Raw genomic sequence first — 14,314 nt, 5'->3', positions numbered from 1 at the left:
CGTGCTAGCTCTCTCCACCTTTGAAGGTGTTTGAGGCCTTAAGACTGAGGCTTGGGATAGTTAATTCTTTTTACAAAGTCTATGTTATGCTCGTGATGCATGAAGCTTTCCATATTCATTGCATCACCTAGGTCACAAGGAGCACAAATATTGTATTGTACCAAGTCTCTCTTGATAGGAGAATCTAAAATATAGATGCCTATTGGAGGGGGGTCTGACTCCACATAAATCCGGTCCTTAGATGTTGTCAGGCTCTCTAAACTCTATCTCTTGCAAAAGTATTGTTCATGCCAATCTAATTAAGTAGTATGATTATGTTGCTACCATCAATTAAGTTCATCCTCTATATTCTCAAAGTAGTCTCACAGAAATTCTCTCTTTAATTCTACTAATTTCGCTATTCTCAAAGTTCATAGGCCATTTTAATTACATTGGTATCGGAGCATTTGGTTTCTCTTTTCTTGCTTAAGAAGAGAGGTCCTTAAGTAGCCTATTAATGGTTGATTTTTTTAATTATATTAGGATAAGTGGGATTGGGATCTATTGAAATCCATATGTGGGATATGGTGCACACCTCGGGAGCTTTGGTCTTAATAATGGGTTCCTTTTAGACTTGCCTATGGCTTTACCATTATTGAGTCATAAGAAGTTTGAAAGAAGCTATCCCTTGAAAATTCTGCAATATTAGACCCAATCCACTACTCTCTATAATTAACCAATTCAAGCCGTGGATGTAGATGCTTAAGTGCTGATTTTCAAAGGCTAAGAGGAGTAGCAACTAAGGTTTCAAATTGCCAAAGAATACACTAAGTAAACACATAAGTTTAACTAGCATGGTTGATAATAACCAAGAAAGTAGAATGAGCATTGATAACTTTGATTTTGCACATGAAGGTGCTAATGATGATTCCCCCATGCTTGTCAATTATCTTGTTACTAGGTTGCAGCAAGCTATGTGAAACCCTGCTTTGCAAGCCAAAGTTACTCAACAGCTTCGCGCCGCTTATGAGATTTCCCTGCCTCTCCAAGAGAAGAGAGAGCTTAGAAGGCCTCTTGATGACACCCTCAAAAGAAGACTGTCTCCCATATGAGAGAAGGAATAAAAATAACAAGAAAGTAATGAATCCGTAAGTTCCTCTAAGGATGTGGCTCCATGAAGATTGCAGTCTAGACGGTCGTCGCCAACTTTTCCCAAGAGAAAACGGTCAACCCACAATCCTTCTACTCATCACTCCCAAAGGAAAGAGAGGAAATAAAGGAAGAAAATGGCAAGAAAGAGGTCACCCTCTTCTCCTTCTTCTTCACCTTCCTTCTCTTTCAACAAAAGCTATGGCTATTCTCCTAAAGATACAAAAGAGGGAGAAAATTGCAAATCTTACCCTGCATGACGAAGGTGACAAAAGCTCAAGAAGTTCAAAGAGGGAGTAAAGAGTATCTCTTTTCTCACATATAATGGCACATTTGGTGCTACCAACAAAATATTGGCCTTTATCCAGCAATTTGATGCCGTCTTTAGAGACAAGGGCTTCATGGAGTCGTCCAAGCTACACCATGTAGCTATGCACTTCCAGAAATTGTCTCATCAATGGTGGGATAGCCTTAGTGGAAACAACCTAGTTTTATCACCGAAATAATCCACCACACCATGGTTGCTTCGCGCATCAATTTCCAACAAGGGGCTAGATGGAATGTCAAGCCCATGGAAAACAAAGACAAAAGTGATGCAAAGGAGAAAACCAATGCCCAAAATTCTTCCTAAGGCAATTCCAACAACAACAATCGGTTCAAGGAGAAGGGAGTCTACAAAGGTTAAAAAAAAATTCTCTCCTGAAGAGCTTGAAGCTTTTTGCAAGGACCATAAATGTTTTAAGTGTGGGGAGAAAGGACATGGCTATCGTTCATGCCCCAAGAGAAATGCCCACAATGAGACTCCTAGAGATTCCACCATCGAAGCTCCAAACGAGTATGCTCATTGCAAAGGATCACCTCTCTCCTATGCTTGGGGAAAGGTAAGAGAGAATGATGCCTTCATCTTGTTTGACCCTGGCTCTACTCACAACTTCATATCAACGAAGCTAGCCACCAAGGTCGGCATTCGAGCTTTTGAGATTGGAGATACTGTAATGACTGGCACAACTTTCAAGGGACAGCAAGCCTCCATTAGTCCCTTGATTGGGAAGTTGAGGCTTTATGTCCAAATCTATGTTAACAAAGAAGATTTCTTTATCTCTCATCTCCAACATAAGGATGCTATCTTAGGGGCACCATGGTTCAAGCGCATGGTTGCCAACATGAAGCCCCCTGAAAGGAGAATCTAATTCACCTACAAGGGAAATGACATGTATATAGATGCTAGCGAGTCTGGTTGTACTATACCACTTGTAAATCCTCCTGCTTTTGATAAATCAATGAAGAGCTCATTTTTTGTGTACATTTTTAATCAAAGAGTCTCTAAAAGATCCTAATGTTTTATCAAATGTAAATGGTAGGAATCAAGAAGAGTTAGACTTGTCTTATTTTCTAAAATGATTCCAAGATGTGTTCATCGATGATATCCCTATGGACTTCCTTATTGAGTTTCCCAAGCTCAAAAAGAGGAGATCGTGAGGCAAGTACAAGAAATGGTAGACAAAGGTATGGTGAGGCCTATCTCCTCTCCCTTTTGTTCTCCAGTCTTTTTGGTGCAAAAGAAACATGGTACATACCATATGTGCATGGACTATCAAGCACTAAACCATATCACTATCAAAAATAGATTCCCTAGCCTTGGGTGAAGATCTGTTTGATAATCTATAAGGCTCTACCTAGTTCATTAGGATTGACCTTAAAAGTGGCTATCACCAAATAAGGATAGTGGATGAAGATATCCTAAAGACCAAGTTTCGTACAACGTTGGGTCTTTATGAATATCTAGTCATTCCTTTTGGCTTGACTAATGCACAAACCACGTTCAATAATCTAGTGGAGAAAATCTTTAGACCCTATCGCAAATCCACTAGAGTGTTCTTTGATGATATTATCATCTACTCCAATCCCTGACATGACTTGGTTGTCGATGTCAGTGCGGTCTTTGTTGTCGTTTTGTTGTCTTGAATAAAGTATATGTTTAGCATTTTCACGAGCTTGTCTTGTTCGTCCAATCCGATGTACATAGTCTTCACATGATTCAAGATAATCATAATTGACAAACGTTATGTATTTCACATCCATGCTTCGAGTTGTAGCATCTGTTTTTGTCATTATATGTCTATTACTAGATCTAAATTCAGAAAGAACCCAATCTCGTTAGCTTGACTCTTATCATCATGGATAGAGAAAGCTTCATCCATCATTTTCTCCAGCGAATCTATCAATTCTGAGTATTTGTGATTCTCAGAAACAACTTCTACAATCTTCAAATTCTTTAGGCCAAGCTACACTCCAATACAAGGTCTGCCTATCATGCTGAATCTGAAAGATAATTTTCTGATTTGAGGTTCAACACCCATGTTCAGTAGTCAATCCATCTCATCAAGGACAATCTTTTGAGATCCTCTAATTCATTTGTGTCTGCTCTTTTTTGTTGGTGACTCCTTTGTTCGTGCATCAAGGTGATCAAAGCCGCATTGGCCACTGTTAGCTTTTGTGTGTTGTGTAAATCATTATACTGCTTCTACTTGATACATGACTTAATTAAATCCCGACAAACCCCAACTAGTTCTCCAAGTTAGTAACTTGCTTCAAGAGGGCTTTATCCGATATCATTCACTTATAGATGACCATCTATGAGCTATCATAGTCCATTTATCCCCAAAACTCATATATACGATGTACAAGGTATGTAGATGGCTATCATGGCTTCAGATTTGAAAAAATTACATCTTTGGAAAGGGTTTTTTTTCCTTCTTGAACCCTTAGCTTGAATTCTCTTTTCATAGCCTCCCGACAAAGTTTGGCTTGATTTAGACTTGAATTTTGGCATACAAGCTAGCTTTTTGGATTTCAGTCTTGGAAATGACTAATGTCTCTGGCAGCTTTTGTTCTTGTTAGTACTATTAGTCCCTTTTGTTTGTTGGGATTCATTAAGTCACATAAGATAGAAGATTTACAATATAAAGATCTATGCCCTCTATATGGCCTTGTTGTTGCATGAAGTGTCTGATGGCAACTTTACACTTGATGGGTGCTTTCATTCAGTCGCATCACCAACTTCGTTTGTCCTTGTAGACCATCCCGAAGTTTGATGACCATTCTCAATCATTTTTGGCCTCATGTTGTTGTCGAAGGCTGATCAACATTCTTTCTTACCTCTAGCATTACCCATTATGTGTATGGATTTTGAGACATGCTTCCTGAAGTGTCGTCATTCTCTTTGTACTGCTCGGCATCTCTTCAATCTATTCTTCATCTAGATTATGATTTTTTCCTATCCTTTTTTTTTGTAAATCACAAAAGTAAAAAAATAAGACTAAAAATCAACTCAACTCAAAAAGCAAAATCATTCTTATTTGTCGAACTTTTTGGTTCGGACTCGTTGTTCTTTTCTTTTGAACTTCTTTGATTGTTATGGAAGTTGCTAGTGATGGTGATGACCTGAGCACCTAGTAGGGGATGTCAAAAGAATCATCACTGTCGCTGCTATCCTCAACAACGTTGCATTCTAGCACTTTCCCTTTGTGGTTTAGCTTGTTATGGAAAGTTATTATTGTTTGTTTTCTTGGATTGTTGCTTTTGGGATGACTTTGATATCCATTTGATTATAGCGTTGGTAGCCCATTGACATGGTTGTGTTCTTCTTGAGTGAGTCTTTTCTTCACATATAGGAGCCACATATGAGGATGCTTATTGCAAATGCGTTTCCACCGAGGATTTTGGAATCCACTTTTGATGCACTTTATTCTTGTAGTGGTGACATTGGTTCTTGGGTTTTTGATTTGGAAAATCATAAAATCGTGCATTTGTTAAAGTGTTGTTCATGTCTCCTACTGGCTTGTCTGGACTTCCGTTGTTTGCATCTTCTTGAAGCTCCAAGTGTTCTACAATGTCGTAGAACTTGTCTTCTTCTTTGTCTTCATCTTCTTGGATTGCACTTACTGGAAAAATAAGGAACGACATCATAGCCATTTCATCACAAAACTTCATTGTTGGATCGTCTTGAATAGCACACACGTCGAGAGTAGCCAAGATGTGTTCCCATTCAAGTGGCTCTAATTCTTCCTCAGGAAAGGGTTCTAGGATATAATCTGTATCTTCAATTTCCCTTTCTAGGATTCCTTCCATTCTCTTTAAGCTTCTGTAGTGCAAAGCTCCACACATCCATAGCTCTTTAGGCTCACCCAACCATGTTGGAAGTTCTGATTTTGCTACAATAGCGGAATCAAACTCTTCAACTGGTGTTCTTGTCACAAACCTGTAGCTATGGTCTTTCAAGTTTATCTTTGTTGTGGTTTCCATATGTCTCAGGTCGATATGGTCATAACCCCAGTCTTGGGCCATTTTCAATTGTATCATGAATGTCTTCCTAGAATTATATCATAGTTGTTCTTCTTGCCAAAGTCAACAATAGCAAAGGTTTGCTCATATTCAATTACACAAGAAGTAACAACTGTTTTTTCTAGTAGTCCTATGGGCCTTTCCATGTGTCCACCTGCAAGTTGCAGTTTCATCCTTGTAGCCCTCACTACCGGTTTTCCCCATTTTTTCTAGACCTCTTTTGTTGCCATGGAAACACTGGCTCCACTGTCAAGGATGTCCATGGTTTTTACACCTTGGAATTCCACAAGAAGAGTGGTGTTTCCATTTTCTCCCTCATAATACTCGCCTACCTTGTTTAATGACACTGGCCTGGTGTTTAGCTGAGGCATTTCTAGCTCTTTTATCCCTTCCTCGATTTGAGTCATTGGTTTTTTAACACCAAATTTCTCTAGGCATTTTCCCACAGTAGCCCATATGTTTGGTCTTATTTTGGGCAACTCAACTAACATTGTCATACAAGTGACTGGGGTAGATACAATATCTTTCAGCCCTTTTGAATCAATGACCTTGTTGGCAGATAGTCTCTGTGATGGGACCGCAATAACATTTGACTTGGCCTTGTACTCTCTCGTATAGGATGGTAGTGTTCTTAATGAATGGGGTTGACTGTCCATAGACTGTATAGATCCTTTGTCTCCCCAATACGATTCCATCTCTAGATTCATCTGAGATCCAGCCTCAAATTCCTCTATTGGTGGAAGAGACACTCCTCTTCCATCACTCGTTTGGATTACTCGTCTGATTATCCCACTTGCTTCATTGGCCTCTCTGACTTGTTTCCACAATTCATCAAGACTATCTATTTCTTTACAACTGTCAGGTATAGTTTTGTGAAATCCCTCAGAAGAGTTATCCGTGGTATCCAACACTATCCTTGGCTCTAATGTTGGGTCCTTGATATTTTGTCTATGCTCATGACTGGAATTTATCTCTTTCCATTCTTGGTTTGGTGGAATTACTGGTGTAGGTGGGACAGGGATCACACCTCAGGTTTTTCAACTGGTGGTTCTTGTAAATCTTGGGCTCTTTGAATTGTTTTCATGCACATTTCATGCCTAACCTTTTCTAGTTCCACATATGAATAGGTTTTCAAGAGGGATTTCTAATGGCTCATTAACCTCTCGACCAACACTGATCCTCCCAAACTAGCACTTTTTGGCTCACTTTCTGTCAATGGTTTTGTTGGAGGTTGAGATGCCTCCTCAAGAGAAGATGTAGCCCTTTCCTCATGTTTTATTATCTTCTCTTCAACTTGGGTAATCTCTTCAGCCAAGGATTTCTGCTCTCTTTCCCTACGTGCTTTCATCCTAGCCTTTCTAGCTTTCCAGCTATTCCATTTGCCCTTGGTTTTTTGACTAAGTGAGTTGGTCTTTGGCTCTCCCGTCTCTGGACTTGCCTCAGTTTACATTTTCTCTGTCTCTCAGATCTCAGCTTCCTTTTGAGCTTGCACTTTCATAACTACTTGAACCGGTACAACGTTTTTATTTTCCAAGCTATTGGGTAACTGAACAATCCTTGAGACATTTGTTGTGATATTTCTAGCTCGATTTGGATTTTTTGGACATTCGGGGATCAAGTGAGTTATGCCACAGTCAAGACAATATGCATTTACTTGAGTGATCTCTATTTGAGGACATTATTTGACCAAGTGGTTGTCACGGATTTTGTAACAAACTACCTCTGGTTGAGGAGCTTCTTCTTGAAATTCCTCTAGGCTGTACGCAGGCTTTGACCTTGCTAAGCCTCTATTAGCAATGAATCGCAATGTCCTTTCTTCCATTTCGTACCTTCTTTCTCCATGTCAAAACACAAGAGGTGGAGGTTGTATTGGCCTCATCATTCCATGTGTTTCTCTCATCTTCTCTCGCTTCAAAGGGAAGCACCCACTTTGGTTGTTATAATATGTTGCATTTGGTGGCAGTAGAGGTTGTTGTCCTAAGACAAGCTGTGGTCTTGCAACTCCTACTAGTCTTGGCACATTTCCCATAGCGCATCTAGGTGGAGTAGGTGCTATTGGAATAGGTTCTTCATACCTCTCCTTAGCATATTCCATGCCATAGTAACACTCTTCTCTCATATACTTTGTCTATTTTCTCTCAATTTCACACCATAGAGGTTCTTGGAGGTCAGATTTGACTAGAGGAGCAAGTTTTCAAGCTAATCCTTCTATAGGCTTCATTTGATCACTAGATACCTTTGGCTTTATTGTTGGGTTCTTGGTGAATCACTCCTCTGAGAAGATGTGTCACTCTCACTCTTAGTATCATATCTTCTCAAGGTTTTGCTTTGATTTGGATAGAAAAGTAAGTTATAGGGGTTGGTGATGGTACATATGGTCATGTTGTGGCCGTAATTCCACCTCTATAAAAATCATGTTCTATGGTTGCATCGGGGTACAGCCATGGTCCATTAGGCAGATTCACTTGAGAAGGCATGTCTACCATCTCTGTGATCATTTCATTTCTTGTTATTGCTCTAGAAGGGAATCCAGGTGTCTTCCTTTTTGGAATTCTCGTAGGAGTTCTCGTGCTTGGTGGAGATATCTGTGGTCCTTCATTGACCAAATATCCACCTCTTTCTAGTGCATTGTGTATGTTTGAGTCAAAATGTGTATAGATTGGCATTTCAACACTTCTGGCTTGGCTTGCCATACCTCTGGTCATATCTACAAAAGGATTGGTAGATTGGATTTCCATCCTAATGATCTTAGCTTTCTTAATGTCAGGCCCACTCAATACTCTCAAGATAGTCCTTAATAAGCACCCTTGGCCCTTGACTAGGTCTCTTAAAAGTTAGGAATTTGTCTCTTTTGCTCTCTAGAAACTAGTTCTGGGTACCCTAAAAGTTTGGATATAGGAAACTTGTCCTATTGCCCGCAAGCTTTTCTTCTAGCTATACCTAACTCAATTTGGAGTTGTTTATCAAACGTTAGAGCATTTTTGGTGAACTGTACTTGAAACAACACTCAAAACAGTTTCAGGATCAAGGATTTTTTCTTGTATCTCGACCAAATGTGACCCAAATTTGTTGAAACTTGGTCACTAGGCTTCTTTTATGCTGGCAAATACTTTTGTGAGCTCAGATGTAATTTTGAACTTTACTTTGGCACTTGAGACATTATACGCGTATAAAGTCTATGTGCTCAGAATTTGACAAAATTTGGTATGTGAAGTCTCCTTGATGTCCTCTACCCACTGCAAGTTTCAATTTGTGAATTTGACCTTTATTTTGACACTTCAGACATTAGACGCGTATAAAGTCTTTTGTGGAAGAATGAGGTGACTTTTGTTCCACTGATTCCTTATCACTCAAGCAACTCTCCGCAGTTTTAGAATTCAATCTGGACATTTTTTTTAGCAAGCTAAGACCATTACAAGCTTGAATATGCAATTTTCTGTCTTTTGCTCTTTGCAAGCCCAAATGAGCTCCAAATTTTATGAAATTTTCACTAGGGACTTCTTTTATGCTCTAGGACACTAAGGTATACTCAAATGTTTGTTTTGACCCAGATCTGGCCTATGAGACATCATATGCACATAAAGTCTTTTGGCTCAAAATTTACTAAGATTTCTACCCAAGGTACTCCTTGATGTATACGACAAGAATATGTGATTTTGGATGTCAAAATTGCTCAAAATCACCTCTTTTTCACCTTTTCAGTCTTGTATCTGCAAAATTCTCTTTAAATAGAAAAGTATGTGTCCAAATGAGTTGAAATTTTACAAGCAAGCCTAGCACATCATTTCCCATCCCTCTATGTGGTCAAAAATGAATTTTGACTTTCAGATCTGGCCTATGAGATATCATACGCGTGTAAAATCTATGTGCTCATATTTTGACAAAATTTGGTATGTGAGCTTGTCTTGTGGTGCTTAACACCCTGGTATGCTCAGATCTCAATTTTGGTCTCTAAACTTATCCTTTAGACATCATACACGTAAGATGTCTAGCTGGTCAATCTGAAGTGAATTTCACTCGAGAGGTTCCTCACTACACTGGCAACTCACAACAAGTTTCAGATTTGAATTTCAACACTTTTTGAGCAAGTTTTGGCCAATACAAGCATTCACATACCTAGATGCGTGTTATGGTCTTTGCAAGCCCAAAAGTGATCCAAATTTGATAAAATTTGCCATATATGATTCCTTAATGTTGTAGATCACAAGGGTACACTCAGTTGTAAGTTTTGACTGACAGATTTGGCCTTGAGACATCATACACGTATGATGTCTTTTTCTTAGATTTTAGTTCTTTTCTACCAGAGGTGCCCCTTAGTGTATGGAACAAGAATATGTGCTTACAACAAATTTTGGATATCAAAATTGCTCAAAATCACCAATTTTTTTTTTACAAGGAAATCCCTTGAAAGAGTAAAATCCCCTTAACTCTCAATCTATACGTCCAAATGATATGAGATTTGGTGGGTGTTCTCAACACAACATGCAGAAGATGGGTATAAAGTCAGAAGTTCAAAACTACTACCATAATCACCCTTGAGACATCATACACGTATGATGTCTGTGTGATGAATTTTTGGATAGAATTCATTCACAAGCATCCCCAAGCCTCTAGCACTGGTTTTCAAGAAATCTTGCTAATTTTCATGCAAAAATGTGCTCTGAATCACAAGTCTCTCTTTTTCTCGTTTTCCACACTCCGTCTTTTGTCTTTTGGGTGTCAAGAGTTGGTAAAAACTCTTGAAACTAGAGTTGGTAAAAAGTCTAGTTTCAATATATACTTGGGGTAAAACCCCCCTTCTGAACACACTAGTGCATTTAGATTTTTTAGTTTTGTCTCTAGATGCCCCTTGAGACTTTATACGCGTATAAAGTCCCAGTTTACAGAATATCATATTTTCTTCTCAGAAACTTTGCACATGCTCTCTTATATGCTCAGCACCATTCAGTCATGTAAAAATGTCAAGACAAATCTTTTTATTACATTTCTTCCTAAAATGCATACTTTTTAAAGATCATGAATGCAAACAAGCACTTTAGCAAATAGATCAATGATGAATAGCTCTAGATCAGAATCAAATCACTTACCTAAAGCTACTCCTAGAAATCATATGGGGTTTTTCATCTATGAGTAGAAAAAAGCTTCAATGCCACACACGGACTAGCAAACACTTTTATCACCTCACAAACCACTCGACCACCAAAACTACTCTAATCTACAAATCCTAACTAAATCTACCTAGTCATAAACCCTCGGCAAGACACATGCTCCCTGGCTATCCAGTTGATCTTGGAATAACCTCTTCAAGATCCACTTAAGAAAATGTTTTCTTTAGCCGAATTAAAGCAAGCAACCATCACACGAGTGTTAGTAGGAATACCTACCTAAGTCCTTGTATCCCCGGCAATGGCACCAATGTTACGGAACCAAATCACACCACCCATAAAGTGGCTAGATAGCGATCATTATAATCAATTTATACCAAGGATTCGGAGGTGTCTTGAGATAAGTTGTCTTTAGAATGATCAAGCATATCTTTCCTAGGTCAAATAGTCTTAGCCCAAACAATTCTTTCCTAATTACAAACAATGCACATTCGTTTCTTGGAAGCTACCTTCCATTTTTGGCCAATTATTCCTTTTTTGATTCTTTCTCACTCCTTACATATGCAATGTTAACTTATAAAAGAACTTAAACTATCTAAAGACTTATTTGAATAATGGGAAACCCACTTGGGATTGATCGGCCATTTGCTGCTGCACTGGCGCCTGAAGACTCTCCTCCGTAGACCTACTACTAGGCCCAACCTCATGGACATGGGACATCCTAGCCCTCTTGTGAGTTGCATCGTCCTCATCGGACTAAGGATTTCCTCAAGTCCTCTTCGGAACCATAGTGATAGCTCTATAAAAGGATACTTAATCAATTAGAAAATTAATTGAATAATCTCTCTTATTTTTTTATCAAAAAATAGAGATTTTTGGACTTAGTAAATATCTTTGATAAATTTTATCTTAACTTTTTGGTAGTATTAGTGTGCTCTCATAATTATCCTAAAATTATCGAAGCTATTTTAGTAATTTCCTTATTTAATTTCTCTTCAAAAATATCCTAGCTTAGCTTTAGTAATTTATAAATTACTTATCTGCTCATGGGGTATTTATCTTGGGTGGATTTTAATATATTTTAACCCTCGTAATTATCTTGCTAACTTCTACATTGATCTAGTAATTTTTTCATTTTAATTTTTAGTCAAAATCAAACAACATTAGCTTAAGTAATTAATTAAGCTAATTATTTGTCTTAAGATAATTATCTTAACTTCCTAATATTTTTTTCCATCTCTAATAATCACTATGTAATTATATAAACTAACTAGCTAATTTCCCTTCTTAATTTATAATCAAAATCAGATAATATTAGCTAAGATAATTAGCTAAACTAATTATCTATACTTAAGATTAATTTTGTGACTTCTTAATGCTATTTTCCATCTTTGGTAATTACTATGTAGCTATATAAACTAATTTTCTAATTTTCCCTTTCAATTTATTATAAAAATCACACTATTTTAGGTTAATTATTTTTCTAAACAATTTTCTCTTCATGTCCTAATTATGTTGGCTTCCTAATAGTGATTTATACCTATGATAATTATTTTATAATTATGTAAGTGATTTAGCTATTTTTTCCCTTTGATTTATGCTTAGAAACAAAAAATCTTGGCATAATTAATTATCTAAACTAATTTTTTGTTCATGGCCTAATTATTTATGCTTACTAATAGTGATTTTTAACGATGATAATTACTATATAATTATCTAAGTGATTTATTTAATTTCTTTCTCTTAATTTTAGCTACAATTAGTGTGATTTGGCTTAGATAAATAGCTAAACTAATTTTTTGACCTTAACCTAATTATCACAGCTTACTTATGATGTAAAATAACTTTGATCAATATCACAAAATTATCTAACTTAATTAGCTAATTTCTTTCTCTTAATTTCAACTAGAATTAGTCTGTTTAGCTTAGATAAATATCTATACTAAGTTTTTAACCTTAAGCTATTTATCATGGCTTACATAAGATGTAAAATAACTCTTATAAATAGTACATAATTACTAACTTAATTCGATAAATTTCCCCTTTTGATTCTAGCTAGAATTATTATATTTTAGCTTAAATAAATATCTAAACTAATTTTCTAACCTCAAGCTAATTATAATAACCTACTTATGCTGTAGACTAACTCTAAAAAATAGCAAGTAGATATCTAACTTAATTAGCTAATTCCCCCCTTTAAATTTTAGCTAGAATTAGTATGTTTTGGCTTAGATAAATAGCTAAGCCAATTTTCTAACCTTAAGATAATTATCACCACTTAATTACAATATAATATAATTTCAATAAATAGGACATAATTATCTAACTTGATTTACTAATTTTCTTCTTTAAATTGAGGCTTAAAACAACTAAATTTTAGCTTAATTAAATACTTAGATAAGTTTTCTTGTTAGTTAGTAATCTATCCCGTGCTTCTATTAATATTTCTTAGTTGTGATAATTAACTTAAGAATTTTTGAACTAATTAAGTAAGTTTCCCATGAGTTTTTGATGTAAAACAATTATTTTTTGCCTAATTAATTACAAAAGCCGATCAAAAAATTAAGAGATAATTTTCCTAGCTTCTTGATAGTATAATCTAGCTATGTTAATTATCCTATACTAGTGTAAAATTAATTATTATAGTTATCTTTAATTTAGGACCAAAAAGATTAATTTTAGCCCTAATATGGCTTAATAATTAATTAGATTAATATCCTTAATCTTATTGAAAGTAATCATCAAAATATTAAGAATTAAGAGAGTAATTTAGATTATAAATAAGTTTAATACTCTTAACTAATTAAATTAATTAAAAAATAGAGATAAATTAGCATAATTTTACTAATTAGAAAGAGATTAGGCTAATTATTGTGAATGATCAGCTAGAGTTTTTGCACTCTAATGATTTTTTAGTAGAGTTCTCTCTAGGTGAGAGAGAATTGGCTAGGAATTTGAGTCTTAGTGAGATTGTGAAGCAAGGGGTTCTATTTATAGGTTTTTGGACATTAACAGGTTGGAAAATGTAGTATCCCCTGGTAGGTCAGTGATGTCCCCTCCCATCACCTAGTAGCTTTAAAAAATGAAGTTTGCTATATTTTAACCTACTTTTTGCTTAATTGATAAATATCTAGGAGGCCTTTAGTAAAGTCTATGCTTAAATGATTACTGCAACCATTCAATTTTTCTTCATAATTTAATTTACATTGAATCTTTCGAAAGGACTAGCGGGGTCAGTTTTTGTCTGGATTTAATTCTGAAAATTTCTAGCCCAGGTTTGTTGTGCTTAACATTCCAAAAATACCGTTTTTTATTGCTTTTGAGATAGAGTTTTTACCTGATTGAATGGCCAATGCTTTGAGTTCATTCCCGACAACTAGAAAGGTGGAGACCTTACAATCACCCCAACTTAAAAATTTGAGATGCCCTCATGTCAACCGAAATTGGGAAAGTCTTTGAGAAAAAAGGTTTCATTTTCCCGAGTGGCATCTTTGGTGGGATAATCTTTCCACTTTACCAAGTGTTACTGATTAGTCTAAGAGTTCTTTCTAGTTTCAAGGATACAATCTGGTTGGAGTTTCTACAATTCTTTACTAATTACTTGCTACACAGTTTTTCCCCAAGAAACTCTTGGTGTGAGCCCATCTTAAAAACCTTTACAAACCATTTGTATCATCTCAAAAACCAAGTTAAATCCATTCCATAAAATATCCATATATCCACCTTGTCAACATAAA

Source organism: Adiantum capillus-veneris, chromosome 30 (genome assembly GCF_014529385.1).
Source record: "Adiantum capillus-veneris isolate H3 chromosome 30, ASM1452938v2, whole genome shotgun sequence".
In the NCBI taxonomy this organism is placed as follows: Eukaryota; Viridiplantae; Streptophyta; class Polypodiopsida; order Polypodiales; family Pteridaceae; genus Adiantum; species Adiantum capillus-veneris.
This window is presented reverse-complemented; position numbering follows the sequence as displayed.